Source organism: Sinohyriopsis cumingii, chromosome 10, assembly GCF_028554795.1.
Source record: "Sinohyriopsis cumingii isolate HCF-2022 chromosome 10, ASM2855479v2, whole genome shotgun sequence".
NCBI lineage: Eukaryota > Metazoa > Mollusca > Bivalvia > Unionida > Unionidae > Sinohyriopsis > Sinohyriopsis cumingii.
Window position 1 is genome coordinate 122,300,588 of NC_142970.1, and position 15,144 is coordinate 122,315,731.

At 40.3% G+C, this 15,144-nt stretch overlaps 1 long non-coding RNA gene across 1 annotated transcript in view; it reads right to left on the reverse strand.

Moving 5' to 3' along the window:
- Window positions 1-15,144, reverse strand: part of LOC149791125 (uncharacterized) — a 422,332-nt gene that overhangs the window by 400,111 nt on the left and 7,077 nt on the right. The gene's annotated exons all lie outside the window — the stretch shown is intronic.

The following is a 15,144-nucleotide window of genomic DNA, read 5'->3' on the forward strand; positions in this document are numbered from 1 at the left end:
CCTTTAACGTCCGAAATGCTCGTTCGCATGCGTCTGTCCATACAACTTTCGTCGGAGCTTTTTTTCTTTCTTCAGAGCATTGTCAGTCAATATAACTCCCAGGTCTATCATACCTTGAATTTCATCTCGGACAGTTTCTAATTTTTTATATGGTAGCGGATATGGTTTGAACTTCACTGGTTTCTCATCCAGTAATTTCAGGGTGAACTCCTCCAACTCCGTTTTGCCAGGTCGTTCTGTCAAGACGCTTGAATAATCTTGGATTAACGACTCCACTTCCTTACGTTGCTATGACGTTAACGTCCCATCAAGCACAACGTCGACGTAGGTTTCCTCCCTCGTCAAAGGACAAATAGGGAGTACTTCCGCCTGTCATCCGTTGTCGTCGAAATCTTCCGTTAAAACCCTAGCAACCACGAACTCTGTGGGTGTTTCTCTTTCACGGTAACGTTTCAGGAGCTTTACGTGGTACAACTGCTACTTTTCTCCTACCCTGATACGGTAGTTCTGTCTACACTTTTTCTCCGTTACAACGAATGGTCCCCGCCATGAGACTTGAAGTTTGTTGTGTTCTAACGGCAGCAACAACAACACCTTGTCACCCACCTCGAAGTGACGTTCCTTCGTTCTTTTGTTGTAATATTTGGCTTAACGCCCCCTTGCGTCACATAGATTCTCCAGGGTCACTTTAGAAACCTCTTCCAGCTTGTTACGGAAATCAGTAACATATTGGTATTGTTTTATCACAGCCATGGGTCCCCTGACTGTCCTTCCATATACTAATTCAAAAGGTGACAATCCAAACTTGTCTGTGGTACTTCTCAATACGCAAACAGTATCGCGGGAAGGTACTGATCCCAGTGCTTGGGTCGACCTTCATATAGCTTCTTCAGAGCTTGTTTCAATGTCCCATTAAAACAATACCAAACCATTGCACTGCGGGTGATGCGGGGTAGTCGTCAGGTGTCTAATAGATAAGTTAACTTCCTTAGAAAATGGATCGTTTCGTCTTCATTATAAAAAGTTGTGCACATGGAATACCATGCATGGGTCACGATATACATGGGATATGTATGGAATGCCACGCTTTGGACAATACACGCATGGAATCAATAGTATATTAATACCATCCATTGGCCATGACATTTGCAAAATGCCATGCACTGTCCATGCAACACGTGGAATAACATGCCTTGCCCAGGATAGGCATGGTATCAGCAGTACACAAATACCATGTTTGTCCATGATACATATATAATACCATTCAATGGCCTGGAGATATATGGAATGCCATACATTTGCCTGGAGATAGATGGAATGCCATACATGGGCCTGGAGATAGTTGGAATGCCATACATTGGTCTGGAGATAGTGGTCTAAGGTTGATTTTGCCCGGGGTGGGAGTGGGAGACAAGCTCCCCAATCCTCCAAAATGCCCCATACGGCCTGCGTCTCTTACTGCCTCTGTCAACTAAAATCCAGCTCCTGGCCTTCGCGAGTGGCTTAGATTTGAAGCCCGGCAGACCATGTTTTCTACTAACAGGAGAAGGGGTGAAGGCGGCCCACTGGCGCCTTAAAACCAGTTGCTTCGGGTAGATGGGACTCGTAAACCTTGGATGGTAGCTCATCTAGGAGAAGGAAAACTCCGATTCCAATCCTCTGCTGCCTTGTGGCTATACCCACTCATGGGAAAGGCTAAGGGAGTAAACCCCGACAGAAAATCCGGAGATGGAGTCCCTAAGGCGGTATGACATTGACTTCAACGTCATTCCGGCAACTCCTGCGACGCCGTTGGTGCCAAGCTGTATCGGCATTCGTCGTTCCCTTGGGCACACCAGCTGCGTGGAGAGGGGGGATCTGCTGCATGGGCAACAGCTGATTCTCCATACCACCCTGCCCAGGCTTCATAGCTCCACTGGAGAGGACACTCCAGCGTCGTCGTACGGCGTCGGCACAACACGAGAAGTAGCAGTTTACCGGTTCTAAGTCAAAGCTCGATTGGCGTAGAGCTTGGCGCCAGGGGTTACTTCTGACGGTGGGAGAGATCATCAGGTGTCACTGGACAGCTACCGCCCGCCTCAAGCTGGGCAGCCCCCAGTCAGTAAGGTGCTGCCCGCCATGGCCTGCCTGCTTCACTGGGTGCGTGGAGCTTAGAGAACCATCTCGACAAGTGGGCCACAAACCTCTGCACCAGGAAAGACTAAAAGAAGAAATAAAAAGACTCCAACTCTTCGTTTTGCAACCTGGAACATCAGGACCATGTGTCCTGGATTGACCACTGACCTACAGCAGATCGACGATGCACGGAAGACTGCCGTCATTGACAGAGAACTCTCCCGACTGAACATCGACATTGCCTGCCTCCAGGAGACCCGACTGGCTGACAGCGGCACCATCAGGGAAGCCAATTACACATTCTTTTGGCAGGGGAAGCCCTTGGATGAACCTAGGCAGCATGGTGTAGGCTTTGCCGTCAAGAACACGCTAATCGCCTTCATTGAACCTCCATCATCAGGTACTGAGAGAATCCTTGCCCTCCGGCTGTCAACATCCTTAGGCCCAGTCAACATCTTCAGTGTGTACGCCCCAACCCTCTACTCCACCTACGAGGAGAAAGACAAGTTTTATGAGGCTCTGGATCAGGCAATATCCAGTATCCCCAACAATGAAAGCCTTTACTTACTAGGAGACTTCAATGCTAGAGTGGGAGCTGACCATGAGGCCTGGTCCACCTGTCTCGGCTTTTACGGAAGGGGCAAGATCAACGAGAATGGTCAGCGACTGCTGGAGATGTGCTGCTCCCACAGCCTATGTGTGACAAACACTTTCTTCAAATGCAAGGAGATCCACCAGCTGTCGTGGAGACCCCCACGTTCACGCAACTGGCACCAGCTAGACCTCGTCATCACCAGGCGTGCAGAACTGGCCAGTGTCCTCCTTACTCGCAGCTACCACAGTGCCGATTGTGACACGGACCATTCCCTCGTGGCCAGCAAGGTGCGAATATTACCCAAGAAGCTGCACCACGCCAAGAAGAAGGGTCACCCACGTATCAACACCTACTGTGCAAGCAACCCAGAGAAAACACAGCAGTTTATCAGCAAACTGAAGGAAGCCCTCACCAAAGTGACACCTGATGACACCATTGATTCCAAGTGGTCCCATATCCGTGACTCTGTGTACAAATCAGCCATCACAGCTTACGGGACGAGGGAGCGAAAGAATGTCGACTGGTATGAGGCAAACTGGGGGGAGATGGAGCCCTTGACTGAGGCAAAGAGGAAAGCCCTTCTGGCATACAAGGCTGCACCTAGCCCCAGAACACTACAAGCCCTCAGGATTGCAAGGAATAACGCCCAGAAGACCGCCCGCCGCTGTGCCAACACCTACTGGCTGAACCTTTGCAACAGTATACAGACAGCTGCTGGCACCGGGGATACAAGAGGAATGTATGAGGGTATCAAAAAAGCGACAGGCCCCCCCAGCTACAAGACCGCCCCCCTCAAGTCTAAGACGGGCGAAATCATCACAGACCAGGGGAAACAACTGCAGCGATGGGTTGAGCACTATCTTGAGCTATATGCAACCCAAAACAATGTCACTGGAACTGCCCTGGACGCCATTCCAGACCTGCCTGTCATGGAGGAGCTAGACACACAGCCCACCCTGGAAGAGCTCGGAAAAGCCATCGATTGCCTTGCCTGTGGGAAGGCTCCTGGAAGCGACGGCATTCCGCCTGAAGTCCTCAAGAGCGGAAAACCAGCACTGCTCCAGCCCCTACACACACTCCTCTGCCTTTGCTGGGAACAGGGATACATCCCACAGGACATGTGTGATGCCAACATCGTCACTTTGTACAAAAACAAAGGAGACCGTAGTGACTGCAACAACTATCGGGGCATCTCCCTCCTCAGCATGGTCGGAAAGGCCTTCGCCCGTGTTGCCTTGGCACGCTTGCAGATCCTAGCCTCCCGCGTCTACCCAGAATCCCAGTGTGGATTTCGAGCCGGCAGGTCAACTGTAGACATGATCTTCTCACTACGTCAGCTGCAGGAGAAGTGTCGCGAGCAGCGGATGCCCATCTACATTGCCTTCATAGACCTGACGAAGGCGTTTGACATGGTTAGTCGGAGTGGACTCTTCAGACTCCTGCAGAAGATCGGCTGCCCCCCACGTCTGCTTGCTGTCATTATGTCGTTCCACGAGAACATGCACAGCACAGTGTGCTTCAATGGCGCAACATCTGAAGCATTCCCAGTCGTTAGCGGAGTCAAACAAGACTGTGTCCTTGCACCGACGCTCTTTGCCATCTTCTTCTCCATGCTTCTCCAGTACGCATTCAAGGACTGCAGCGAGGGAGTGTACATCCATACCAGGGCTGACGGCAAGCTGTTCAACATCGCCCGTCTCCGTGCTAAGACTAAAGTCACAGAGGTACTCATCCGTGAATTGCTCTTTGCCGACGATGCAGCCTTGACATCACACACGGAAGATGGACTTCAGCAGCTGGTATGCTGCCTCTCCCATGCATGTAAGGAATTTGGACTGACCATCAGTTTGAAGAAAACAAATGTCATGGCACAGGACACAGACTTCCCTCCTTCTGTCTCCATCGATGGGTACAATTTGGAAGTTGTCGAGAACTTCACATACCTCGGGTCTAACATCTCCAGCTCACTCTCCATTGATTCTGAGGTGGGCGGCAGGATTGCCAAGGCAGCAGATGTGATGGTCAGACTTAACCAGAGGGTCTGGAACAACCCCAACCTCACAGAGAAGACCAAACTGCGTGTCTATCAAGCGTGCGTGCTCAGCTCACTTCTCTACAGCAGCGAAACATGGACCACCTATGCAAGACACGAGAGGAAACTCAACAGCTTCCACCTGAGATGTCTGCGGCGCATTCTGCACATCCAGTGGCAGGACAAAGTACCCAACACAGAGGTTCTAGAACGCGCCAACATGAACAGCATGTTCTCCATACTCAGCGAGAGGCGCCTTCGCTGGCTCGGCCATGTCAAAAGAATGGACCCAGGTCGCATTCCCAAGGACCTGTTATATGGGGAGTTAGCAGAAGGTGCACGACCAACTGGATGACCACGTCTGCGCTACAAAGATGTTTGCAAGAAGGATATGAAGACAGCAAACATCAATGGCAACGACTGGGAGAGCTGTGCAAACAACCGTTCCAGCTGGCGTCTAGCTGTCAGGCAGGGAGTTCAAAGCGCAGAGGAAAAGAGAAGAATAAAGCAAGCTGAAAAGAGAGCTAAAAAGAAGGATAAGCAAAAGCGTACTTTAGAGCTATGCCATCGTCTCTCGTAGACGGACGGATGCCAAGAGGTCTGGAGATATATGGAATGCCATACATCGGCCTGGAGATACATGAAATGCCATAAATCAGACTGGAGATATATAGAATGCCGTACATTGGCCTGGAGATATATGGAATGCCATACAATGTTCCTATATATCTATGGAATGCTATAAATCGGCCTGGAGATATATACAATGCCATAAATCAGCCTGGAGATATATGGAAAGCCATACATGGGCTTGAAGATAATTGGAATGTCATACATTGGCCTGGAGATATATGGAAAACCTTACATCGGCCTGGAAATATATGGAATGCCATACATCGTCCTGAATTGATATGGAATGGCATACATTGGCCTGGATATATGTGGAAAGCCATGCATTGGCCTGGAGATATATGGAATGCCATAAATCGGCCTGGAGATATATGGAATGCCATAAATCGGCCTGGAGATATATGGAATGACATAAATCGGCTTGGATTTGTATGGAATGACACACATTGGCCTGGAGATATATGGAAAGCCATACATGGGCCTGGAGATATATGGAATGTCATACATTGGCCTGGAGATACATGGAATGCCATACATTGGCCTGGAAATATATGAAATGCCATAAATCGGCCTGGATTAATATGAAATGACATACATTGGCCTGGAAATATATGGAAAGCCATACATTGGCCTGGAGATATACGGAAGTCATAAATCGGCCCGGAGATATATGGGATGCCAAAATTTGGCCTCAAAATATATGGAATGCCATACGTTGGCCTGGATATATATGCAAGTCATAAATCGGCCTGGAGATATATGGGATGTTATACATTGGCCTAGAGATATCTGGAAAGCCATACATTGTCCAGGATATATATGGAATACCATACATCGGCCTGGAAATATATGGAATGACATAAGTCGGCCTGGAGATATATGGAATGCCATACATTGGCCTAGAGATATATGGAATGCCATAAATCGGCCTGGAAATATGTAGAATTCCAAACATTGGCCTGGAGATATATCGAATGCTATACATCGGCTTTGAGATAGATGGAATACCATACAATGACCTGGAGATATATGGAATGCCATACATCGGACTGGAGATAGATGGAATACAATACAATGACCTGGAGATATATGGAATGCCATACATCGGACTGGAGATAGATGGAATACCATGCATGGGCCTGGAGATTTATGGAATGCCAAACATTGGCCTTTAGATATATGGTATACCATATATCGGCCTGTTGATATATCGAATGCCATAATTTGGCCTGGAAATATATGGAATGCTATACATTGGCCTGAAAATACATTGAATGTCATGCATTACATTGGCCTGGAGATATATGGAATGCCATACATCGGCCTGGAAATATATGGAGTGTCATAAATTGGCCTGGAGATATATGGAGTACCATACATTGGCCTGGAGATAAATGCAATGTCATTCATTGGCCTGGATATATATGGAATGCCATATATTGGCTATACTACACATGGAATAAACGTTATACAAATGCCATGCAGCGTACAATATGCACATGGAATACCTTGCCTTGTCCAGGATATGCATGGAATCAACATTATATGAATATCATGCCATATGCTGTCTTATCTTCATGCACATGACCATGTCACATGGCGGGAAAGATGACTTTATCATTTTAGTGGATAAGTCTTTAAAGCATTCTAATTTATATACTTAGGTAACTGGAAAAGGATTCAAACTGAACTTCTGATTAGGAGAGTATCAAACAACATGTTTATAGTTTTAAATCAGTTTAATTACAGACTGCAGGTTAATCATGCAGCACTTTAGTTTTAATATGTTATATAACTGTGATTGCCCCATTTAAAAACTACCCATGGTGACATGGACAGTGTGATGACTGAGTCTGCCCGATATAAAATGGATAACAGCTCTGAGCTGCCATATCCATACCTGTCATATTCCTAGACAGGGTTTGGGGTGTTCATGAGACTCGAATGGTGACACATACAAACATGTCATATTCCTAGACAGGTTTTGGGTGTTTATGAGACTCGATAGGTGCCACATACATACCTGTCATATTTTAGACAGGGTTTGGGGTATTTATGACACTCGAATGGTGCCACATACATATCTGTCATATTCCTAGACAGGGTTCGGGGTGTTTATGACACTGGAATTGTGCCACATACATATCTGTCATATTCCTAGACAGGGTTTGGGGTGTTTATGAGACTTTAATGGTGCCATAAACATGCTTGTCATACTCCTAGACAGAGTTTGGAGTGTTTATGAGACTCGAATGGTGCCACATACATACCTGTCATATTCTAGACAGGGTTTGGGGTATTTATGACACTCGAATGGTGCCACATACATATCTGTCATATTCCTAGACAGGGTTCGGGGTGTTTATGAGGTTTAAATGGTGCCACATACATGCCTGTCATATTCCAATACAGGGTTTGGGGTGTTTATGAGACACGAATGGTGCCACATACAAACATGTCATATTCCTAGACAGGGTTTGGGGTGTTTATGAGACTCGAATGGTGCCTTATACATACCTGTCATATTCCTAGACAGGGTTTGGGGTGTTTATGAGGCTCAAATGGTGCATGTGACCCAAAAGATGATGCTATCTAATTTTGAATAAGATTTTCATATAAGTCTATATAAAAGGAAACGAAAATTCAAATCTAATTAAAACACTGTAACCAACTATGTCTATAAAATCCACTGGATGACACAATATAGGATACATTTAAAATCCACTGGATGACACAGTATAGGATACATTTAAAATCCTCTAGATGACAATAGTGGACACATTGGATAGAACCCATGCTGATCTCAAAAGCTTTGAAGAGATTTTAAACATGACGCAAGTGTCATTAATGTTCATCGTTGCACTCAATAATCCTCCCTGCTGGATTCTTCTACCACCCACTGAATTGCTTGCATATTAATGGTAAGTTAGCAGTAATTAAATGTAATATTAATACTGAAATGGTCCAATCCATGAAACCATTATATTTGAATTGAAGACAGCTTTGTTTAAAGTCATGTAATGCACATCTCCTTAAATAAATATACAATAAGAAACAAGTTTTGTAATTCTAACAATTGTAGTTTCAAACCTGAACTTCAATATCGTAATGTTTCACTTTTCATTTACAGTGATGCTTCAGTGATTGTGATTTTCTTCTGGTTATTTTTGCCCCGAGTCACCGATATATATAAGGACTGCAGATTTATTACTAGTGTCACACCTAGACTTCAATTTCATAATAGTTTTTTCGTTAAAGTTACATTTCAGTAATTAAGGTATGATTTGTGAATCAGTTATATTTTCATGACTGCACTTTTACTGATAGTGTCATACCAGACTGTAGATGTTTTACTGACACATTGTCACACCAGACTGCAGATGTTTTTGCTGATACAGTGTCAAACCAGAATGTATATATTTTTAGTGATAGTGACACACGAGACAGTATATATTTTTTACTGAGCGTCACACCAGACTGTATATATTTTTACTGATAATGTCACACCAGACTGTAGATGTTTTTACTGATAAATTGTCACATCAGACTGCAAATATTTTACTGATACATTGTCACAAAAGACTGTAGAGGTTTTAACTGATACAGGTCACTCCAGACTGTGTATGTTTTTACTGATACAGCGTCACACCAGATTGTAGATGTTTTTACTGATACAGTGTCACACCAGATTGTAGATGTTTTACTGATACAGTGTCACACCAGACTGTATATGTTTTTATTGATACACTGTCACACTACATTGTAAAGGATTTTACTGAGACAGTGTCACACCAGACTGTATATGTTTTATTGATACAGTGTCACAACAGACTGTATATGGTTTACTGATACAGTGTCACACCACTCTGTATATGTTTTATTGATACAGGTCACACCAGAATGTAGATGTTTTACTGATACAGTGTCACAACAGACTGTATATGGTTTACTGATACAGTGTCACACCAGAATGTAGATGTTTTACTGATACAGTGTCACACCAGACTGTAGATGATTTTACTGATACAAGCCACACCAGACTGTATATGTTTTATTGATGCAGGTCACACCAGAATGTACATGTTTTACTGATACATTGTCACAACAGCTTGTAGATGTTTTTTACTGACACACTGTCACACTAGATTGTAGAGGATTTTACTGATACAATGTCACACCAGACTGCATGTTTTTACTGACTGTGTCAAACCAAACTACAGATGAAGACCTACTAACCCTGTCTCCGTCAGGCATTTGACTCTCTTCATAAGTTTGACAGTTGTCAGTAAAGTGTAGCTAAACTGATGTACTGCTATTATACAGACGGCAAATGTAACATAAAATGTTTGGTATTGGAAACTGATGCAGTGATGATATATACACATGGTTTTCTGCTTAAACGTTTACAAAGTACTCATATACGTTTTTTATCTCTAGTAATTTAACACAAACTTCTGTTCCAAACCCTATGTAGCTTAATGGCTTCTTGCTATCTCACAAAATGACATAATTTTGGAATGTGATTTCACATGATCATGGCAATTATGTTTCCAAAGACAAGAAGTATGTAAATCAATATGTGATGTCCAATACATGTAATTGTGTCCCTTCCTGTTGTTAATCACGATAATCTGAAAATTATTTTATGTTCTTCATTACTGTTTATTAACACATTTTAAAATAGTTTATTTTCATTTTAAACTTCAAGATAAGGGGGTGGCGCTATAATGATGTTATAAACTTCTGAGAGAGTGTAGGGTGTAAGGTGAATTATTTTACATTTGCAACCTTGACGGTGGAGAGAATGTTGGTGTACCTTTAAGTTGTATTCATGTTCTTAGGCTTAAATGTGTTTGGATGTTACACTTGTGGTATCTGTACATGATCTAAGGTAATTTAGGCTGAAATTTGTTTGGATGTTGCACTTGTGATAACTGTACATGATCTATGCTAACTTAGGCTGAAATGTGCTTGGATATTACACTTGTGGTAAATTTACATAATCTCAGCTAGCTTAGGCTGAAATGTGTTTGGATATTATACTTGTGGTAACTGTACATGATCTAAGCTAACTTAGGCTGAAATGTGATTGGATATTACACTTGTGGTAACTGTACACGATCTAAGCTAACTTTGGCTGAAATGCGATTGGATATTACACGTGTGGTAACTGTACACGATCTAAGCTAACTTTGGCTGAAATGTGATTGGATGTTGCACTTGTGGTAACTGTACATGATCTATGCTAACTTAGGCTGAAATGTGCTTGGATATTACACTTGTGGTAACTGTACATGATCTAAGCTAACTTTGGCTGAAATGTGATTGGATATTACACTTGTGGTAAGTTTACATGATCTAAGCTAACTAAGCAGACTCTTCCGTTCGCCTCAGTAGATCAGCCTGATTGGTTCCAATGTACACTATCTTAGCGGTTATTAACATATGAAAAATGAATATTGCCAAAGTAAAGAATGCTAGCTTCTGAAATAAGCAATGAATGAATTATGTAATATATAGATGATATATATACAGTTACCGGCTCTTTTCTTTTTACAATTTACCTTTGAATTCCAGGCAGTGAAATGAACAAGCGCAGCTAGTAAATTATGAAGGTGCCTTTCTGGAGCAAGTTCAAGCTGAACACTTTATGACCCAAATTACACACATTAATTATATGCCAAATTAGAGGGAGTTAAATTTTCTGTGTGCATTATCTAATATATGCAAGGTCATTTCTAAGTAACCAGTATTATCAGTGAGGGAAATGGGGGAAATTCTTTTTCTTGAAAAGAAAATGTAAATTGATGTGAAATTTGAAAATGTAGAGTGCAAACATATTACTTGTTGGACATTTAAAAAATGTATAATCAATAGCATGATCATAAAACACGCTTTGTATTAACAAATGTGTGCCGTTTGAAGCGTCTGAGACACTAAAGTTAATATGTTTCTCTGATTACTGATTAACTTCTTTGAATTTATTAGCAAACCCAGATCAAAATCAAACATGGATGAGCCAATTATCCAGGTTTCACCGCAACAATCTTATCCCCGTAGGTTTTGCTTTTATTCCGTAAACTTACAGCAAAATCGTAAGTGTTGTCAGGTCTGCTGCCAGCAGATATTTATATCAGTATGTACCACCTTTCACACAAAATGGCTACTACATTTGATGCTACTACATTTGAAAAGTCGTGTAAATGTCATCAACCATGTACCAAGGAATGGAATTTAGTATAAACTTTGTTTTTGAAAACTATCAAAGGGCGCCCATGATTTACAATTGGCCATTCAGTTAAATGATTATTATGTCTTGATTCCAATTGAATTACAGCTAATCAGCTGTCGTCTTAACAATGTCTGACAGCTAACTCATTACATAAGAATGCAGTGCATGAAAGTTGATGGACTTTATGGGGACACTTAAAACGTTTCTTTTGAAAGTTAACATCACTTCTTGTGAAAATTGATTTCAATGATATTATAAATTTTTGAAAACATTGAATTTTATTTTTATTTTTTCCTTAAACCTTGCTATATTTGCATGCTTATTTTAATGACTATCACTCACTTCACATACCATATGCATTTCAACAGTACTTGTAAATCCATACACAAGAAAACATACTTGTTATCAACTTTATTTCTGCCACAATTCATTACTCAACAAAACAAAGATTGCCAAAGCATTTATCAATTTAACAAACAAAACAAAACCCAACCAGATTCATATCCATTGGGTCTGGTATATGGAGATGATATCAACACCGAAGTGATCTGATAAATAAAAAAGCACTATTAATCATCAAATACAAAAAAAAAACACTAACCTTTAATGGGTTTCATAAAATAATATCGGCATATCTTTATTAACACAACCATAATCTACGTCATGTTCTTTTAAATCTTAAAATGTGTGAATCACGTGTTCATTTCTTGCATGGCTGTACAAATTAAAAACAGTGTCTATACTAATAAAAACAGTATATATAATAAGAAAACATTGTTTCTAACAATATAAACAGTGTCTAAAATAATATAAACAGTGTATATAATAATAAAAAGTGTACATAATAATAAAAACAGTGTATATGATAATATGGACAGTTCATACATAATCGCATACGACTCTAATATGTTCACTGTACGGCAGTGGATTACTACAGGGAACAAGTAAGGCAAGTCTGTTATATATCAAAAATTCCTCGACTCTCAGATTTATATTACATATTCACAATTAAACACCAAACTGGTACATATTTAATATAAGATATATCAAATATTGCATTTGGGATACACTCGATCATACAAAAGAACCAAAGTACAACTGATACACAATTTACATTGTGACTGGGTGAAAATCATAGATGCCGAATACATGAAGGTACAACTTAGATACACTTAATATTATTACCATGGAATAATGTTCTTGTTATTTCCAAGGAATAATGTACTTGTTAATTTCCAGTCATTAATGTACTTGTACTTCCAAGGAATAAATGACTATATTTTGAATTATGATTGTTATTTGTCAGGAATTAAGATACTTATTATTTTCACAGAATAATGTACTTGTTTTTTCCATGGAATATTGTACTTGTTATTTCCATGGAATAATGTACTTGTTATTTCCATGGAATAAGGTACTTGGTATTTCCATGGAATAATGTACGTGTTATTTCCAGGAAAAATGTACTTGTTATTTCCATTCAATAATGTATGTGTTATCTGCATGAAATAATGTACGCGTAATTTCCATGGAATAATATACTTGTTATTTCCATCAAATAATGTACTTGTTATTTCCATGGAATAATGTACTTGTTATTTCCATGGAATAATGCACTTATTATTTCCATGGAATAATGTACCTGTTATTTGCATGTAATAAGGTACAGGTACTTGTCATTTCTATGGAAGAATGTACTTGTTATTTCCATGGAATAATGTATGTGTTATTTCCAGGAATAATTTACTTGTTATTTTAAATGGAATAAAGCACTTGTTATTTGCATGTTACAATGTAAGTGTTATTTCCTTGGAATAACGTACTTGTTATTTCCAGAAATTACGTACTTGTTGTTTCCATGGAATAATGTATTTTGTATTTATATGGAATAATGTACTTGCTATTTCCATGGAATAATGTACTTGTTATTTCCAAGAATAATGTACTTGTTATTTCCATGGAATAATGTACTTGTTATTTCCAAGAATAATGTACTTGTTATTTCCCTGGAATAATGTACTTGTTATTTCCATGAATAATATGCTTGTTATTTCCACAGAATCATGTCCTTAGTAGCGTTGTTAATTAATGCAGTTGGAAAGAATAAGTGATAGGAAAAAACAGGAATATATGTACATCACATAAGATGAGAACCAAATGTATTGACTTTTGATTGTTATTTGTCAGGAATTAATGTCCTTATTATTTTATGTTTTTGTTATTTTTCAGTGATTAAAGTATATATTTTTTTCAGGGATCAAAGTAGTTATTTTTCAATGATTAAAGTACTAGAGATAATATTTAAAAAATATACGTATTCTCTGAAAGAATGACAGGCTCGTCAATCACCAAAACAAATTGATAGGTATAAGCACTTCCTTTTAGATATTGATACAGCAACGTGTGACGTATCCCTAATCTCGAAACGCGACTGTGATTAATAGTTGATAACTGCCAAAAAATACTTGTGGAATTGTCCTCTTTTGTTTTGGACACATTTCCATTAAAGTCACAAATCTAACTGAATCTATGAGACATGTACTGATAAAAAAAAGTTTTTCTATTCAGAGAAATATGGAAACGGTACGGACTTTAAAAGGAAATGTTAAATCTATAACGTTCCATTCAGAAGGAGCATTTACAAGATTTCTGAATGAGCGCACAAGAGGAGTAGTGATAACTAGATTTTTAGGATGGCACAAATGTTGGCCAAATTGAACCTCAGATCAACTCCATTTTATTTAGGACCAACTAGACACCAACATAAGTATTTTAGTGAAAACATCATGCTGACTGACCAATTCGACACTAAAATAACTTTTTTGTGAAAACATAATGCTGACTGACCAATTCGACACCAAAATAAGTATTTTTGTGAAAACATTATGCTGACTGAAGAAGAAGCGATTGCAAAAAAGAAAAATCAAAAGGGCTAACTTTGCAGCCATCTTCGACGCCAGATCAGCATCAGTTTCATTTGGAATGAACTAAACATCATAAAAAGTCTCTTAGTGAAAGCCGCATGTTGATGGGACCAGCCACTGATTTACTGATCAATGCAATACTGTATTTCTATGCAGATGAAAGTTTGTCTTCAGTCAAAGTTTTCTTCCCTTAATGTGCCTAATATCTACTATATGACCTACATCAGACTCCATCTTAGTTTCTTGTTTTTCATTTTATTAATTAAAGTTGGGGGAGACGGGTGCCATCGCTGATGATGACAACTGGAGAAGGAGCTACATTATCATATACCTCAAAGTCCAACATCAAAAGACAAACACTATTTCTTAATCGTTGAATAATTTCTTTGGTGTTTATTCAGTTTTATAGAGAAATACTGTAGGATACACATCATTGATGTCCTCCTGTAACAGTACTCAAGCAATCCCTACATGAATTGAATCTACAGAGAAATACTGTACGATGCACAGTATTGGCGTCTTCCTGTAACAGTACTCAAGCAACCCCTACATGAATTGCATCTACAGAGAAATATTGTACGATACACTGTATTGATGTCCTCCTGTAACAGTACTC